The sequence below is a fragment of the Sus scrofa genome, chromosome 1 (assembly GCF_054392235.1).
Source record: "Sus scrofa isolate SSC_HxYL_T2T_F1_AM1 chromosome 1, Sscrofa_HxYL_maternal_Yorkshire_Landrace_v2.0, whole genome shotgun sequence".
Taxonomy (NCBI): Eukaryota; Metazoa; Chordata; class Mammalia; order Artiodactyla; family Suidae; genus Sus; species Sus scrofa.
In genome coordinates, this window is record NC_139383.1 from 160,405,405 (window position 1) to 160,425,099 (window position 19,695).

The following is a 19,695-nucleotide window of genomic DNA, read 5'->3' on the forward strand; positions in this document are numbered from 1 at the left end:
GAAACAGTCTAACATTCCAGCAAATATCAAGAGTTCTGTGCCTTTGGGGTGATCTGTCCAAGGCTGGGGGAATAGCTGGGCAGGGGAGGCAAAGCCCACTAAACAATTCTCTAAATTTACTGCACAGAATCTGCAAACAGACTGAAAGTTTCCAGTTTCCTTTTTTTTTTCTTTCCGCTTTTTAGGGCTGCACCAGAGGCATATAGAGTTTCCCAGCCTATGGGTCTAACCGGAGCTATAGCTGCTGGCCTACACCACGGCCACAGCAACGCCAGATCCAAGTCATGCCTGTGACCTACACCACAGCTCACAGCAACGCTGGGTCTTTAACCCAAGGGCAAGGGATGGAGCCCACAGCCTCATGGTTCCTAGTCGGATTCATTTCCGCAGCACCACGATGGGAACTCCTCAGTTTCTTTTTTGAGAAAAGCCAAATAACCAAGTGTACAGAGAAACATTCGTTTAGGTGAGAGAATTTTCTGTGCACCTTCAGCGCGTGCAGAAAACTTCTGCAAGGCCAATGGCCCAGAGGTGTGCTCAGTTAGTCTAGGTCAAGTCAGTGGCTACCTCTCCTGCACCATTTGCTTAAGGTCTTACCTCTGACTGTGAAGCCAAGGCTGTGGCAAAAACTTGAGGCATCAACACAGGACGGGGAGGTGTTTTCCTCTTTCAGGACCACAGTACACACAGCCATCCTGAGACTATTTCTTAGCAGCACTTACTTACATGCGTGTTAAGTATGTGGGGCTCCGGTGGCAAATTGCCACAAACTAGGTGGCTGCAAACAACCAAAGTGCATTGGCTCACACTCTCTGGTGGCTAGAAGTCAGAAATCCATGTATCAAGGCATCAGCAGGGATGTAATGGAGGCTCCACGGAGTGTCCTTCCTTGCCCCTCCCAGCATCTGGTGCTCCTGGACTTCTTGGGGCTCCCTGGCTCATAGCACCCCTCTCATCTCTGCCTCTGTCTTCCTGTGGCCTCCTCTGTGTGCATACCTGTGGGGGTCTCCTCATAAAGACACCAGTCCCTGGATTTAGGCCACCCCACCCCAGTCAGTAAGACCTTATCTTAATTAATCACATGTGCAAAAATGGTATTTCCAAATAAGGCCCAGCTTTGGGATTCGAGGTAGACACGAATTTGGTGTCACGACTCAAGCCAGTAAGCATGCATTTCACCATCATGTACCGTGTGCACAGTACAAGCACCACACTGAGTGTCCCTGTCCTCCCAGGATGCCACAGCTGACCTCATGCCCGATGGCTCACAATACCTCTCTCCCAGGTTGCTCTCTACCACTCAGCCCAACAGACACCACAATATCCATGTCCAGAGCAGTATTTTTGTTTGTTTGTCTTTTTAGGGCCACATCCACGGCATATGGAGGTTCCCAGGCTAGGGGTCGAACAAGAGCTGTAGCTGCTGGCCTTAACCACAGTCACAGCAACACGGGACCCAAGCCTCGTCTGCAACCTACACCACAGCTCACGGCAACTGCCAGATCCATAACCCACTGAGCAAGGCCAGAGATCAAATCTGCGTCCTCATGGATGCTAGTCAGGCTCATTACTGCTGAGCCACAACAGGAACTCCTCAGAGCAGTTTTTTGATGTCTACTGTTCCTCCAGAAGGAAGAAGAGAAATAGAAAATGGGGAAATGGGGAAAAGAATACCGAGCAGAGAGAAGCATCGAGGCAAGGAGAGCACAGGGCAAGCCCGGGCTGTTGGGCTCACAATGGCTGTGTGGCACCAAGCCATGAGACCTTCCCTTCCTCCGGGCCTGCATGCACTTCCGGAGCCTAAAAGTGCAGGTGGAATGATGCCAGAGATGGAGTTTTCTGGTGATTTTACTCAAATGGATTTTTGCTCATCATCACCCCAGGTATGTCAGGAGCAGGCCCAGGAGCTCCGGGAAGATAAAGTTTTCCTGCCCACTTTCTAGAACCCAGTGAATGTGGAGCATGTACCCCCATCCCCCGAGGGTAAAGGCTACCACAGGTCATGCATGAAGAGAATGCAACTGAGGGTGGACCTCGAGCAGGTACCTGCCAAGTGGCCTCCCAGAGCTTCCCATTCAGGCCTAATGGGAAGATATTTGCCTTGAAATTAGTGACATTCAAGGCTCAAGGCACCTCTCCTACAGGCTCTGCTACATAAGTACCTGCTTTGGGGCCTGATTTTTCTTCTCACCTCTCTGTTCCTTTTCTCAAAGACGCCCCCCTCAGAGTTCCTGTTGTGGCTCAGTGGTTAGTGAACATGACTAGCATCCATGAGGACGTGGGTTTGATCCCTGACCTCACTCAGTGGATTAACGATTCAGCGTTGCTGTGGCTGTGGCTGTGGTGTAGGCTGGCAGCTACAGCTCCAATGGGACCCCTAGCCCGGGAACCTCCATGTGCTGCGGGTATGGCCTTTAAAAAAAAAAAAAAAAAAGACCCTCTAAATTCCAGGACCTCAGGTCCCACAGACCTGGTGCAGCCTGGCTAAGGAGGGAGGCGGAGCAGCCCAGGGCCACCAGACAGGATGCTTGAGGTCCCGCTCCACCACCACAGGCCTGGATCCCAGCTGCTGCCTGAAGCCCCATCCAGAGCACATGTGGGCTTCATTCCCGAGGTGTCTGTCATTCCCCTCACGATTTGTCTATTTTTAAAAGCCCATTTAGCTCTTCACAGCACTTAATTTTACAGAAAATAGAATGGAAAAAATCATGTGTACAGGCAGTTCCACTGTTACTTTTAGCTTGGCCTCGATTATCTTCAGAGCTATCTCAGTTTACTGACACCCCATTGGGAAGCTCTAGAAAACACGGCATCTGACTGCCATTCCAGTATAGCTGGCGGGAATGGGAGCTGAGCCCCAGGACTCCCAAAGCTCCCAGTTTGCTTACCGGTGAGGCTGCATTGCCAGGAGAGGCTGCTGGGGAGAGAGGCGGATTTCTGTCCACTTGGGGAGGGTGAGGGGTAGGAGCTGAAGGACCCAAAGCCCAGCTCTTCCCTCGGCACACCTCCTTCAGGATCAGGGGCTGAGATTCCTAGGCAAGGCCTTCATCCTGGGAGCTGTGGATCCAGTGAGGATCCAGGCAGGTGGGGGTGCGGGGGGAGGGAGGGCTCTATGTGCAGGTGGGCTCTGAGCATCTGTGGGAAAGGAGCAAGGACCTAACCAGGTGGACTTGCTTTCCTGTAGGCATGTGCTGCTCCAGGGCTGGGAGAGGCCATTCTCCTGCCTACAACCCCAGGCCAGCAGCACCCCAGCTCCTGAGCCCTTGACATCAGCTTCCCGAGGGGACACTGGTGCCCTCGTGATGGGTGAGAGTTTGCTGAGGGATTCTGCAGGCAGAGTGATAAGACAAGAGATGTCAGAGCTGAAGAAAACCATGGAGCTCTGGGGTTGCCTGCAGCCTGTGGAAAGTGTGGGACCCTGAAGACACTGAGAAGTAACTGGCACCATGAGGTGAGCATTTATAGCATCAAGCAGATGGGAGAACTGTGCCACAGTAACCCAGAGAGAGAGGAAGGGCACCTTGTTTTATATTCAGTGTCTGCTAAGAACCCAGCACATAAGGCCAACATGAATAGGAACTTCTTTTTCAGTCTAGTGGGTTTAAGAGTTTCCTCAGTTCAATCAAAGACAAGTTTCCAATTAAACCTTTTAATTGCAGGTGGGGTTGCACTATTAAATGCTGCTGGGAACCCTGAACAAAGTTTTATGTCTTTGGAAAGCATTTGTTTCCTGTTGGGTGAACATGGGCTAGATAAATTAAACACTGCATTCAAAGACATCATTGACTCATGGATTATCTTGCAGGTCTTCAAACTGTAAACAGTTGCCATCACTCACAATTCAAGTATCATTATTCACTGTTTATAAAGGGAAAAAAAAAAAAGGAATTGGAACTTGGAACTTGGAACTTGATTTTGTGGATGTAAGGAACTCATCCTTAAATTAACCCATGACAAATTTTTGCTAAATGTCGAAGCGCTCAGGTTTCCCTCTGGGTCTGCGGAGAGTCTTTAGGAGACTATTGAAACCCACCTGCTTTCAGCACCTGCCCTTTACATTCTCATAGTAAAAGAAGAGTGTGCTAGTTTCCCCTGGCTACTACAGCAATACTGCCTTAGGGACTTAAAACAGCAATTCCTTCTCTTACAGGCCTTTAGGTCAGATGTCTAAAATCAGGGTGTCAGCCGGGCTGGTTCCTCGGGGGCCTCGGAGAAGAATCCAAGTCATTGCCTTTTCCAGTTTCTGGAGGCTGCCCTTGGCCCGTGGCCCCTTCCTCCTTCTTCAAGTGCATCACACCAGCACCTGGTTTCTTGTCACATTTCCTTTTCCTGACTTTGACCATCTTGCCTTCCTTCTACAAGGATTCTTGTCATTGCATCAGGCCCTGGGATAGTTCAGGACCATCTCCTCATCTCAAAAGCTTTCCCTCAGAGTTCTCGTTGTGGCTCAGTGGTTAACGAATTCGACTAGGAACCATGAGGTTGTGGGTTCGATCCCTGGCCTTGCTCAGTGGGTTAAGGATCTGGTGCTGCCGTGAACTGTGGTGTAGGTTGCAAACACGGTTCGGATCCTGGGTTACTGTGGTATAGGCTGGTGGCTAAGGCTCTGATTGGACCCCTAGCCTGGGAATCTTCATATGCCATGGGAGCGGCCCTAGAAAAGGCAAAAAGACACACAAAAAAAAGCCTTCCCTTAGTCACACCTGCAGAGTCACATTTTCCAGGGAGGGTGACACACCGCAGTTTCCAGAGCTAAGGATGTGGACACCTGTGTGTGCATGTGTGTGTGTGTGCGCGCACACTGGGGGAGAGCAATTATCAGCCTCCCACCACATGTGAGTTATCCTGGGAAATGAACAAACTCAGATCAAAGACCCATCTTAAAAGTCCAACACTGCAGCATCCAGAGCCCCACATGGGGAACATGTTCCTGCCTGGCAAGTTCAGCTTAGCCAGGGGCTGCTTACTTTTCACTTTGCTCCCATGGGTGGAGAAACGAGAGAAGGGGCTGGGACAAGAATGACCTATTTCCAAAGTTTTCTATGGGCCAGATGTGGACCCTGCAGAAGGGAACCCAACTGGATCCTGTTGAGAGAGAATATACCCAAGAAAACCACCTGGAGGAGAGCTCCTGGAATAGGGCAGGCAGTAAAGTACAAGCTGCAGAGGGAGTATCAGATGATCTGGGAAATTGTGGGTCGAGGCTGCGGCCCTGGGAAAATTACCACCAAAGAGCTCATGAAAGTATCTCTCTCTCTCTCTCTCTTTTTTTTGGTCATTTCTTGGGCCACTCCCGTGGCACATGGAGGTTCCCAAGCTAGGGGTCGAATTGGAGCTGTAGCCACTGGCCTATACCAGAGCCACAGCAACGCGGGATCTGACCGCATCTGCAACCTACACCACAGCTCACGGCAACACCAGGTCCTTAACCCACTGAGCAAGGCCAGGGATCGAACCCGCAACCTCATGGTTCCTAGTCGGATTCGTTTACCCCTGCGACACGGCGGGAACTCCCCAATAACACCTCTTGAGGAACGAAATCAGCATTTAAAGTGTCATATCTCAAGGGCTCCAATGTCAAATGACAATGGTCCTCACCAAGTAAGGCCTCTTCCTGCAGAGGCCACCCTACACATGCAAGAGCCGCCCTGTGGGCTGTTGCAGTGCAGGACCTGCAGCAGGATTTTTCACCTTTCCTCCACAATGAAAGAAATAAGGAACTAATAAATGAAGATAATTCGGGAGAGGTACAAATGTGTGGAAATTAAACAACACTCTTCTTATTGACCAAAGAAGAAATCATAAGAAAGTTATAAAACACTGTGAGATGAATTAAAACCACAACATGCCAAAACTTATGGGCTGCAACTAAAGCAGTAAAAGGAGAGAAATGTGTAGCTGTAAATGCCATATTTAAGAAGAAAAAAGGGAGTTCCCGTCGTGGCGCAGTGGTTAATGAATCCGACTAGGAACCATGAGGTTGCGGGTTTGATCCCTGGCCTTGCTCAGTGGGTTATGGATCCGGCGTTGCCGTGAGCTGTGGTGTAGGTTGCAGATGCGGCTCGGATCCCGCGTTGCTGTGGCTCTGGCGTAGGCCGGTGGCTACAGCTCCGATTCGACCCCTAGCCTGGGAACCTCCATATGCCGTGGGATCGGCCCAAAGAAATAGAAAGAAAAAAAAAAAAAAAAAAAAAGAAGAAGAAGAAGAAAAAAGATCTCAAATCAATAACTTAATCTTCTACCTTAAGAGATAAGAAAAAGGAAATTAAGCAAAATCTAAAGCAGAAGAAAGGAAACAATTAGACATATAACTATAAATAAATGAAGTAAAGAATAGAATAACAAAGAGAAAATCAACAAAACCAAAATATGGTTCTTTGGAAAGACCAGTAAAATCAACAATCTTTAGCAAGACTGACCAAGATAAAAAGAGAGATGATGTATACTGTTAAAATTGGGAATAAAAGAGGGGACATCACTACCGATTCTACAGAAATGAAAAGGATGGTAAAGGAATACTATGCACAGCTGCATGACAATGAGTTAGATGACCTATATTAAATGGACAAATCCCTATGGAGGCAGAAACCATTGGAAATGACTCTAGAAGAAATAGAAGATCTGAATATACCTGTAATAAGAGACTGAAATTAGTCATTAATAATTTTAAAACTTCCCACATAGAAAAGCCCAAGTTGGCTTCACTGGTGGTTTCAACCATATATTAAAAGAAAAATGAAAATCAGCCCTTCATAGCTCTTTTCTCCCTCCAAAAAAAGGAAGAGGAGGAAATACTTTCAGTATCATTCTATAAGGCCAGTATTTCCCTGACACCAAAACCAGACAAAGGTTACATGGAAAAAAATTACAGACCAATATACGTTGTGGTATACTGACACTAGAACCCTCAAAAAACTAGCCAACCAAATCTAGCAATATGCAAAAAGAAGATTGTGGGTAGAGTGAACAAGATGCTTCAGAGCTTTCATATGTATACTATATATCTATATAAAGATGTATGTATTTATAGCCTTAAATACTTATATCTTTTTAAAAACATCATCTCTCTTTTTATCTTGGTCAGTCTTGCTAAAGATTGTTGATTTTACTGGTCTTTCCAAAGAACCATATTTTGGTTTTGTTGATTTTCTCTTTGTTATTCTATTCTTTACTTCATTTATTTATAGTTATATGTCTAATATATGTATTTATAGCCTTAAATACTTATATCTTTTTAAAAGCAGAACTCCTTTTTAAAAGGAGTTCCCGTTGTGATGCAGTGGTTAAGGAATCTGACTAGGAACCATGAGGTTTTGGGTTTGATCCCTGGCCTTGCTCAGTGGGTTAAGGATCTGGCGTTGCCACGAGCTGTGGTGTAGGTCGAAGATGAGGCTTGGATCCCACATTGCTGTGGCTCTGGTGTAGGCCGGTGGCTACAACTCCGATTAGACCCCTAGCCTGTGAACCTCCACATGCCACAGGTGAGGCCCTAGAAAAGGCAAAAAGACCAAAAAAAAAAAAAAAAGAAAGTAAAAGTGAGCTAAGTTTAAGAAATTAGAAAAAATCAACTATAGTTCAATTAAAAAGATGTTAGGACAAGAACAAGAGAACTCCAAAAAATCTAAAAAGGGAGATAATAAGCCAAAGACCATATATTACCAGAAAGAAAACAAAGCCATAAGAAGATTTGGCAATAATATCAAGCCAAATGTTGTTCCTTTAAAGCTTCTGGTAGATTCCTTAAAGAAAAAGAAGAGCAGTTGTAAATAAATAATGTTATAAATGAAAAAGAAGATGAGACTAGACAGAGGAGCTATCAGAAGCTATAATGATTTACTATATGTGGCAAGAAAAAATAGATAGCCCAAATAATACTGTAACTATTACAGAAAAGTAGAAGTAATTAAAAATCTTCTCACAAGAGAATAGAATATGCAAAAAAATTCTGCCAACTTTTCAAGAAACAGATCATTCCAATCTTATACAAACTCTCCCAGAACGAAATGGTCTCCAAATCATTTTATGAGTTCAGTGTAATTTTGATACCAATACCAGATAAAACAGTATGTAAAAAGGAAATCAGAGCCTTATTTTACTCATGAATATAGATGAATAGCTCTAATAATATATTAATGACTGAATCTGTGTATAAAAAGATAACAGGATATGTCAAGTTGGAGTCACAGGAATTCAAAGATTCTTTAATACTTTCATATCCATACATTTGATTTACTACATTGAGATCAATTGATCTATATGAATATATCAATAGATGCAGAAAAAAGCATATGATAAAATTCAACATCCACTCATGATAAAAAGCACCTTAACTTGATAAAAAATATCTGTAAAAAACTTACAACATAAATCATTGTAAGTGGCAAACTAATACAATTCTTCCTTCTAAAGGTAGAAACAACAATATGTGGAAACAAAAGGATCTGTGTGTGGAAAATACAGAATCTATATGCTGCAAACTAAAAATGTGATGAAAGAAATCAAAGAATGCCAAATAACTGGTGAAATACATTGTATGCATGGGTTGGAAGACTCAATATTGTAAATACGTCAAATCTTCCCAAAACAATCAGCAGACTGAATGAAATCACAAGCAAGATCCCAGCATGATTATTTTGCAGATATAATTTAATTTTAAAATTTGCAAAGGAAGGTGAAAGAATTAGAATATTCAAGTCAACTTTGAAGAAGAAGAAAGTTGGAGGAATCACACTTCCCTATGTTATGACTTACTATAAAGACAACAGTAATTACAACAGTATATATTGGCAAAGGGATAAGGACATAGATCAACAGAAGAGAACAGAGTCTAGAATTAGGTCACATTAAATATGGCCAAGGAAATTTTTGACAATAGCAAAAAAGAAATTCAATGGAAACTTTTCAAAAAATGGTGTTAGAGGAGTTCCCTTGTGGCTCAGAGGATTCAGAATCAGATGTTGTCACTGTTGTGGCTCAAGTTGCTGCTGTGGCCCAGGTGTGATCCCTGGCCCGGGAACTTCTGCATACTGAGATGCAGCCAAAAAAAAAAAAAAAAAAAAGGTATTAGAACAACTGGAAATGCATATGCAGAAAAGGGACCTCATGCTTAGACTTTATTCAAAAATTAACAAGACGGAAATCAGCTCTTAGGAGAAAGAAAAGACAAGCTCCTTACTGGGAGAAAATACTTACACACCACATATCCATTGAAGGACTTTTATCTAGAATTTGTAAAGAACTATCAAATTCAACAGTTAAGAAAACTTAGTTAAAAATTGGGGAAAGACTTGAACAGACTCTTTGCTAAGGAAGATCTATAGATAGCAAATAAGCACATAAAAGGGTGTTCAACATCATTAGAGGTTTGGGAAATGCAATCTAAGGCCGCAGTGTGTTGACTACAAGCCTTAGTTGGTTCTTCACAACAATGTTGTCTCAGACTATAAATTCCAAGAGGGCATTTTTCCCTGTTGCTGGAATAAACAAATATTTACAATCACAGGTCCTAGAGAGGATGCAGATGCCCTGGAACTCTCAGCATTCTGGTGATGAAACATTGTACAGCTACTTTGGAAGACAACTTGGCAATTTCTTATGAGGTTCAACAGTCCCATTCCTAGGTAAAGCAGTAAAAAAAAAAAAAAAAAAGTATGTTCACACAAAAACCTGGACATGACTATTTATAGCAGATCTGTTCATATTCACCCCAACCTGGAAACAACTCAAATGTTTTTCAGCAAGTGGATAGATAAACTGCAGTACTCCACACAATGGACTATGCTACAATAATAAAATGAATAAATTATTGACACATGCAGCTATCTACATGAATCTAAAAAGCAATATGTTGAGTGAAAGTTGCTAGTCTCAAAAATGTGTGGTTCCATTTCTATGACATTCTCAAAAGGACAAAACTCAATGATTACCTGGAGATGTTGGTTTTTTTTTTTTTTTTTTGGATGATGGAACTATTCTGTATATACAGGGACATGACTCTACACATGTGTGAAAATTCATAGAATGGTACACATGCCCACCCAAAAGTTAGTTCCACTGTATGTTGATTTTTTTTTTTTTTTTTTTTTTTGGTCTTTTTAGGGCTGAACCTGTGGCGTATGGAAGTTCCCAGGCTAGTGGTCCAATCGGAGCTGTAGCTGCCAGCCTACACCAAAGCCACAGCAACATGGGATCCAAGCCTCGTCTGTGGCCTACACCACAGCTTACAGCAACGCCGGATTCTTGACCCACTGAGCGAGGCCAGAGATTGAATCCTTGTCCTTGTGGATATTAGTTGGGATTGCTACCACTGAGTCACGAGGGGAACTCCTATATGTTGATTTAAAAATCAAACCGTAGGAGTTCCTGTCGTGGCTCAGTGGTTAACGAATCCGACTAGGAACCATGAGGTTGCAGGTTTGATCCCTGGCCTCGCTCAGTGGGTTAAGGATCCAGTGTTGCTGTGAGCTCTGGTGTAGGCCGGCGGCTACAGCTCCGATTAGACCCCTAGCCTGGGAACCTCTATATGCCTCGGGAGCAGCCCTAGAAAAGGAAAAAAAAAAAAAAAGACCAAAAAAAACCCTCAAACCATAGACTATAAGATCAGTTGGAACTTGCACAGATGATTATTACCAAGTGCTTTCCAAGATAGGTAACAGCAAGGCCTTTATTATAGCAGGATTCCTTAAAGCTTCCAATACCAGTTATCCGTTTTCTTCAGTTATACAAATAAAAGATCTGATTTAGTCACAGGGAAAAAAAATAATGTAGGAGTAGGACATGGATGCCTGCTACTATTGCTTCTAAACAACACTGAGAAGAGGTCCACAAAAATTAAAGACAGAAGGATTGGAAGGGAGGAAGTCAACCATCATTAAGCAGGAGAGGAGGAAGAGTAAGATATATGAAGAAAACAGATTGCACCCCCACCTCAGCACAGATGTCTGGTCTGAGGCTAACTTGAGCCCAGAAAGGAGGGGATTTGTAAACGAACTCTGGGGCTCTCCTCTTAAACAGGAGGAGACTCTTTACTACTTATAAAATAGGCTATTTTTCAGCATCGAAAGTGACTAAGCTGTGAGAATTGCCAAAAATGTTAGGAGCCAGGAGTATTGAAAACACTACGCTATGGAAGAAAACACCCACCCAGAAATCTGCTTTTTGATTGCTCTGTCCCAATACAAGCTAATTGGTTATGCTGGTGAGATGCTCATAATGTGACAGAAGCAACAAAGCTGTGGGGGCCAGGACCAGCTCTGAGGCTCTCCCCCGTACCCCCGTTCATTGCACCTACCACCCACTCTTGCTGAAAGCAGCAGGAAAAGCAGGCAACTTCCCAACTCAAAGCAAAGAAAACCAGTACCTTCCTGGTCTTCTTGGAATTTACAATCTAAGACAACAGTGATGTGAAAGGGCAAGCAAGGCTTAGAGACAGCTAACTAAGCAGATCATCCCCATTAAAACCACAATCTCTAAAAGCACAAGGGTAAGTGCACTTGGCAGAGGAGTGAGTGAGTAAGGGAAAAAAATTATATGACAAAATGAAAAGACCTTGGCAATGAGACTGGAAAGGGAGTTGAGGGAGTGCTGAGGAAACCTGCCAGCAAGGGAAGTAGGTGAGTTAATTGGTCTGCACAAGGAAAGGCAACTTTTTTTCCCCTTTTGGCTAAAGTTATTTGATTATTTGCATTGACTACCATTTGTTGTATGAGATTTTCTTCCTGAGTAATCCTGTGCCTTGGCAAGCATGAAAAATACAGTTTTTGTAACTTCTTAGAAAAGCATTACTGGTATATGTTAGTTGCAATCCAAACAGCCATAGTCTGCATTTTACAGAGAATCCGTTTTCTGACTTCACAGAAGAAAACACGATTTATCAGAATGCTAGCTTTCATTATTACTTAATATTTTCCTTTATTAACAATCATGCATTCTAGTAGTTCCTGTCATGGCGTGGCAGAAACAAATCTGTCTAGAAACCATGAGGTCTCTGGTTCAATCCCTGGCCTCACTCAATGGGTTAAGGATCTGGTGTTGCCTTGAGCTGTGGTGTAGGTCGCAGACACAGCTCAGTTCTGATGTTGCTGTGGCTGTGGTGTAGGCTGGCAGCTGTAACTCCGATTGGACCCCTAGCCTGGGAACCTCCATTTGCTGCAAGTGCTGCCCTGAAAAAAACAAACAAACAAACAAACAAAACCATGCATTCTAGCAGGGATCCACCTTCAAACAGTACATCCACCTTCATAGCAGCATTATTTGCAATAGCCAGAAGGTGAGATCAACCCATGTATCTGTTGAAAGATGAATGGATAAGCAAAATGTGGCCTATCCATACAACAGAATATTATTCATGCAAAGGTAGAAGTTCAGACTCACTCTGCAACAAGGATGAACTTTGAAGACATTATGCTCTGTGAAATAAGCCAGACACAAAAGGGTAAAGGGTTCCATTTATGAGGTACCTGGAGTAGTCAACTTGATAGAGACAGAATGCAGAAGAGTGGTTGCCAGGGTCTGGGGAAAGGGAGGAATTGGGGTTATTATTTAATGAGGACAGAGTTTCAGTTTAGGAAGATAAAAAGTTCTGGAGATGAATGGTGGTGTTTGTTGCACAACAAAGTGAAGGTACTTAGTGCCACTGAATTGTACACTTTAAAATGGTTAAAATGGGAGTTCCCGTCGTGGCGCAGTGGTTAACGAATCCGACTAGGAACCATGAGGTTGCGGGTTCGATCCCTGCCCTTGCTCAGTGGGTTAACGATCCGGCGTCGCCGTGAGCTGTGGTGTAGGTTGCAGATGCGGCTTGGATCCTGTGTTGCTGTGGCTCTGGCGTAGGGCAGTGGCTACAGCTCCGATTGGACCCCTAGCCTGGGAACCTCCATATGCCGCGGGAGCGGCCCAAAGGAATAGCAAAAAGACAAAAAAAAAAAAAAAAAAAAAAAAAACACCAAAAACCCAAAAAACAAAATGGTTAAAATGGCAAAATTCACATTATATGTATTTTACCATAATAAAAAATTATGTTCTGCATGTAACTTTTGGTTCATTTATCCAGTCACATGCTGAAGGACATCTTGGTTGCTTCTAAGTGTTGGCAATCATGAATAAAGCTGCTATGAACTTCCACATGCAGATTTTTGTGTGGACATAAATCCTTTGAGAAAATACCAAGGAGCTCAATTGTTGGATCATTTGGTCAGAATATGTTTAATTTTATAAGAAACTCCCAAACTGTCTTTCAAAGTGGATGGAACTTTTTCACATTCTCACTAGCAATGAATGAGAGTTCCTATTACTCCACATCATCATTAGCATTTGGTTTTATCAGTGCTTTGAATTTTGGCCATTCTAATAGGTGTTTAGTGATTTCTCGTTGTTTTAATTTACTGTCCCCCAAGGACATATGATGTTGAGAGCATTTTTCAATGGGGGTTGTAAGCACATGCTTAGGACACATGGATGGCACAAAACCTCAAAATATTTGTTGAAAGTACTTAATTTTACTTTGGAAATTTCATGAGAACAATGGAATAATCATTATGGGAAAGCCAAATCTGTTAGCCTTCTACGCAGTTGATTTATGGCTGAGGATTATTTTGACGCTGACTGAGTTTGGGGGTGGTGGTGCCACCACCCTTTCAGTGCTTTGGGCCATTGGAGGCCTTCGCTGGCCCTCTCAGACTTCACATCCAGCTAGGAAGTCCTAGCCAGGCTTCTGTGCAATGTCCCTTCCTCTCTCCAAAGGCTGCCTCAAGCCCCACCTCCATGGAGCTGTGAGTTACTTTCCTGGACAAGGAAGCTGACTGTCATGCTCCAGCTGCACGGTCGCTCGATGGCTCCATGAATGCTGTCTGCAGGGGGCGTCTACCCTCCCCAGGCCCTCTGTCTGCACCTCCATGTCTTCTCTGTGGAGCCCTCCAGTCTTCCTTCATCCCTGGTGGCCTCAGCTCAGCCCTCAAGACTCATGTCCAGTGCCACCTCCTCAGGGTCAGGGTGTCACCTGACTTCTTTCCTCTGAATACCTGGCGGGGGGGGGGGAGGCAGGGGGGAGGTGTTTTACACACCTGGTTCTCCCACTGATCAGGGACATCTTTTTTTTTTTTTTTTGTCTTTTTAGAGCTGCACCCACGGCATATGGAGGTTCCCAGGCGAGGGGTTGAACTGGACCTGTAGCTGCAGGCCTATGCCACAGCCACAGCAACACGGGATCGTAGCCATATTTGCGACCTACACCACAGTTCACAGCTGTGCCACATCCTTAATCCACTGAGCGAGGTCAGGGATCGAACCCTCATCCTCATGGATACTAGTCAAGTTCTCAACCATGAGAGAACTGAGCTGAGAGAGCTGAGCCATGACGGAAACTCCCAGGGACATCATGAGGGGAGAGCAGCATCCATCATCTTCAAGCCCTCAGCAGCGAGCCTGATACTCTGAGGAGGAAATGGTGGCTGAGGCTAGAGAAGGCCATGAAACACTTTCTGGGGAGCAGTGCTCAGGTGGCACAACCTCTTCAACACAGTAATGGGATCTTTTACTCACAAGGCCACCACTGTCTTCCAACAGCATTTGGAGAGCCAGTATTAACTGGGGTGAGGAGAGATGGAGGTGACAACACCCTGGCTTCTCATGTGCTGACAACCAATAACCCAGGTGAGAAGAATCTAATTCCACAACTCCCCATATTTTCAGGATATGTGTTTGGCAAAGCAGCTGCAGCCAAGGCGTCAGGCTTGTCCAACTTTAGCGACCTTGACCAATCAGAGTTAAGGGCCTTCTGCTTTCATCTGCTGGTGAAAGACACCCACTTAATTGGACCCAGTTCTGAGTCCAGTGAGCAGCTGTAGCTGTAGACTATTTCAGGCAAGCTTACCTGGTCAGGGTGGAACGTGCTCCTTATAGAAGTGCATGCCATTTGCCAAAAGGGAAATAAATTCTGGAATGTCCTTAGAACCCTTGTGAGGACTCCCAAGACCAAATCACATGACACATTTTTTTCCTTGTGAGGAGTTTTCACATGAACAGAACAGGCCCCCATCCTCAGAGCCCCCCCATCCTCAGAGCCCCCTTCATTCCTCAGAACCTGGCATCCTCAGAGCCTCCCCAGCCCCCATCCTCAGAACACCATCCTCAGAGCCCCTATCCTCAGAGCCCAGCATCCTCAGGGGGGAGAACCTCCTTTTCCCCAGCTGCTCTGACAGAGCCTGAGCACCTCGTCCCTCTCCTCTGGCTGGCTGGGGGCTCAGCCCAACCTTGCCACGGGGAGACTGTTGCTTTCCCCATTGGGTTTTCTGATGAGCCTCTCCCCCTGCATATGAGGAAAAAACCACAGGGACTGAGTGTGAGAGGGTTTGGTTTCCTAGGAAAATCTGGGGTATGTGCTGCAAAGTGAAGGGTACAGGGCAAGGGAAAGGATGGCTTCTCCTATGACTTCTTTCCTATCAACACAGACTTCACAGTTTAGAAAACCAAACCCTATGACACACATTTAGGAAACTTGTAGCTTGTTGCTATTATAAACTGTGCGTAAAGAAAATCCCGGGGTTCCTGTCGTGGCTCAGTGGTTAACGAATCCGACTAAGAACCGTGAGGTTTCAGGTTCAATCCCTGGCCTTGCTCAGTGGGTTAAGGATCCAGCGTTGCCGTGAGCTGTGGTGTAGGTCGGAGAGGATCCCACGTTGCTGTGGCTCTGGGGTAGGCCAGTGGCTACATCTCCGATTAGACCCCTAGCCTGGGAACCTCTTTTTGCCGCAGAAGCGGCCCTAGAAAAGGCAAAAAGACAAAAACAAAAACAAAATAAAAAAAAAAAAAAGAAAGAAAGAAAATCCCAACCATATCCTTCGACAACTCTTAATTCTCCTAAATCTGGGTAAAACAGCTATTGAACTTTATGAACAAGATGATTCTGTGACTCAAGGCAAAACTGTGAGAGAAGCCCCACTTTCTCCCTAAACACTCTAAGCTCCTGTCTCCTCACCTCTTGGACCCCAGGCCTCTAGCTGTAAAGGACCCCAGGGAGACCCAGATCCCCACCCCCACCCCAGGCTGGTCCTTCCAAACACAACTCTCACTTTCTTTCTTCTTTTTTTTTTGCCTTTTCTAGGGCCGCACCCATAGCATATGGAAGTTCCCAGGCTAGGGGTCCAATTGGAGCTGTAGCCACCAGCCTAGCCAGAGCCACAGCAACGCAGGATCCGAGCCTCATCTGCAACCTACACCACAGCTTATGGTAACGCCGGATCCTTAACCCACTGAGCGAGGCCAGGGATTGAACCCACAACCCCATGGTTCCTAGTCAGATTCATTAACCACTGAGCCACAATGGGAAGTCCCCACAACCCTCACTTTCAAATGGGGCTGATTTCTCTCTGGAAGAAAGCAAGGTAAGTATCTGGATAAAGTAAAACCCCAAGCAGCTGAGCTTCCTCGAGTGTGAGGTGAGTTTGAGGGAGACATTTCTGAGTGGGGAGGACGGTTGGTTGGCTCTCATTTTCTTTGGGCTCGCCTCCCATCTCCCACCCCATAAACCCAGGTGATCAGAAATATGCCCACTTTGGCAAGGTGGCCTCTTTTGTGCACTTCTACTGTTGTGCCAGTGTGGTGGCTGCTGATGGGATGGGGCAAAGGAGACTGTGGCAAAGCTAGGCATGAGCTAAACTCTTGTTCTGACTATAATTTTGCAAATGGCTGGAAATGTTGATAGATGTTTGAGACTTTCTTTGCTTGAGGCAGGACACTTCAATAAATGATTGTGAGAAGTACAGATAGCCCATCTGCTCACTTCTAAAGTGGGCAATTTCAACATCGAAACAGGAATTAGACTAGCACACCTTGAAGCGGATGAGTCAGTCTCCAACACTGTCACTCCCATGAACAGAGCATACTAAAAAAGGCCGGGAAAATTGTATGAGCTAATGTCTGGGAATATATCGAGTTATATACAAATACAGGTATATCTGTTGTTGTCAAAGTCCTTTTGGAAGAAAAGTTTTTTTTTTTTTTGTTTTTGTTTTTGTTTTTTGCTTTTTAGGGCTGCACCCGAAGCATATGGAGGTTCCCAGGCTAGGGGTCCAATCAGAGCTGCACCTGCCAACCTAGATCACAGCCATAGCAACACCAGATCCTGAACCCACTGAGCGAGGCCAGGGATCGAACCCGCCACCTCATGGTTCCTAGTCAGATATGTTCCCAGTGCACCACGACAGGAATTTCGGAAGAAAAGTACTTTTATAAGCTCATAGAAATGTAGTAGAATTGAGCATTAATAAACCTATTTGTCTGGTATAATCAGAGTCAAAACTATAGAATATTACTTTTTTTTTTTTCCAAGAAAGGTCAACAAGCAAAAGATTCCTATTCTGTTCTCAGTAACAAGTTCAACTGTCAATAGATGAATTCCGAAACCAAAGGATATGTTCAAACATATTCCTAACCCAGTGATATGTCTGGATTGCTCCATTCAGCCTCAGGAAATCAGAAAAATATTTATGCGGTTTTTAAATTTATGTATTAAAAGCACTTTCTCAAGAAAAATTCCACAGGGTGCTCAAGGTTTTCTGATATTTCAGAGGAAAAGATAAGACACTCATTCTTCAGCAGATCTTGAAGAACCTCCTTTGATTCAGGCACCAGATGAGGTGCTGGAATTACAAAGGAAATAAGACAGAGTCCTTAACCTCAAGTAGCCTCTAGTCTAATGGAAGGAATGAGTGAATAAATACAGTTAGGCTAAGTGCTTAGCTAAGACAGACACACTTGGCTGTGGTGGTGCCCGAGTGTGGGCACAGGGCCCTGGAGCCCCAGGTCCCATTTATCTGGCTCACAGGACTTTTTGCCTCTTGTGGTTATAAAGATGCACATTTCCATCTCCTTCAAGACACAGGAAAATTACCTTGTGAATTTCTGTGTGAATAGAGTATGATTGGCAGGATCATTGTACTCTGCCAGTTATAATGTTACAACTTCAGTTTTCAGTTTGGGTAATGGAGTAGAGAAAAGTGGTTCTTGGATTTCATATAATTTTTTTAAGGAGTCAAAGACTATTCAGATCAACACGGTGTGAAAGCCTGCACTGGGCCATGCCACTTCCCCAGCTCTGCCCAGACCCTAATCCAGACCTGTAGGCCCTCTGCTAGGCCAGAGGAGCCTGCCAGTCATTGGGAATTACCTGCTGGTGATACCAGGAGGCAGGACTCCTGGGAGGTGAGACCAAACTCATTTTTGTTTGTTTGTTAAGACAAAGCTTCACCTTTTATTGTTAATGTAATTATTTGTTTAGTTGTTTTCAGCTCCAGAGGAATACCTAGTACAGAGGATACAGCTGGCCTGTAAGGGACCTTCATGTGGATCCCCAACCCCACCCTTTGGACTGGTTATTTTAAAAGGTGCCCCCTATGCTCAGATGGAGCCCCAAGGAAAGGGCCTGGTGGCCTGAGCTCTGGTGGACTTCAGCCCCATCCACCCCTCTACAGCTCTGTGCACTGTGCAAACTGCACAATGGGGTGGCAGCTGATTCTATATTCTAAGCGTTTTGTTTTGGCTCTAGAGAGGACTATAACTTCTGTTTTAAAACAATGCTGGGAGTTCCCGTGGTGGCGCAGCGGTTAACGAATCCGACTAGGAACCATGAGGTTGCGGGTTCGGTCCCTGCCCTTGCTCAGTGGGTTAACGAATCTGGCGTTGCCGTGAGCTGTGGTGTAGGTTGCAGATGCGGCTCGGATCCCGCGTTGCTGTGGCTCTGGCGTAGGCCGGTGGCTACAGCTCCGATTCAACCTCTAGCCTGGGAACCTCCATATGCCGGGGGAGCAGCCCAAGAAATAGCAACAACAACAACAAAAAAGACAAAAGACAAAAAAAAAAAAAAAAAAAAAAAACAATGCTGGAGTTCCCGTTGTGGCTCAGTGGTTAATGAATCTGACTAGAAACCATGAGGTTGAATGTTCGATCCCTGGCCTTGCTCAGTGGGTTAAGGATCCAGAGTTGCCCTGAGCTGTGGTGTACGTTGCAGACGAGGCTCGGATCCCGAGTTGCTGTGCTTCTGGTGTAGGCCGGCAGCTACAGCTCTGATTAGAACCCCTAGCCTGGGAACCTCCATATGCTTCAGGAGCAGCCCTGGAGAAGGTAAAAAGACAAACAAACAAACAAACAAACAAATAAAACAATGCTGATGTATGTCAACTGCATTTCAATTAAAAAATGCTAAATGTTCTAAAGGATCTCTTTATTGTAGGATTATCATTTTCTTTTCTTTAGTATACTTGTCTTTATAAAATGCCAAAAGAAGTGTGATTAATAATGTATTTTTTTTTTGAAACTTACAAAAGTAAAACTTTGCAAATCCTAATGTTGATTTTGATTTCATGTACTGCTTTTCTGCCATGTCTTTTGTTCCTAGGTTTTAAAAGCTAAGTGGTAACAATTCTTTATCTCCTTCCTTGTCCTCTCCCTGCCCCCCCACCCCCACCTTCTTTGAAAGGGAATCAGCTTTACACCAATAAGTCAAGATTTTAGAGCAATGTCCTAGGATGCCTTGTTTGCTTCACAACTATTTTGAAAGGTGATGACCTTGATTTAATACAGCCAGATTAGGGAAATACTGCCCTGTAGTGTTTCCGGTTGGGTGTGCCCTAGGGGCGGGGTGGAGGTGGGAGAGCTGGTCTCACAGAATGAACTCCAACAGGCACTATTGTTACCAACAGA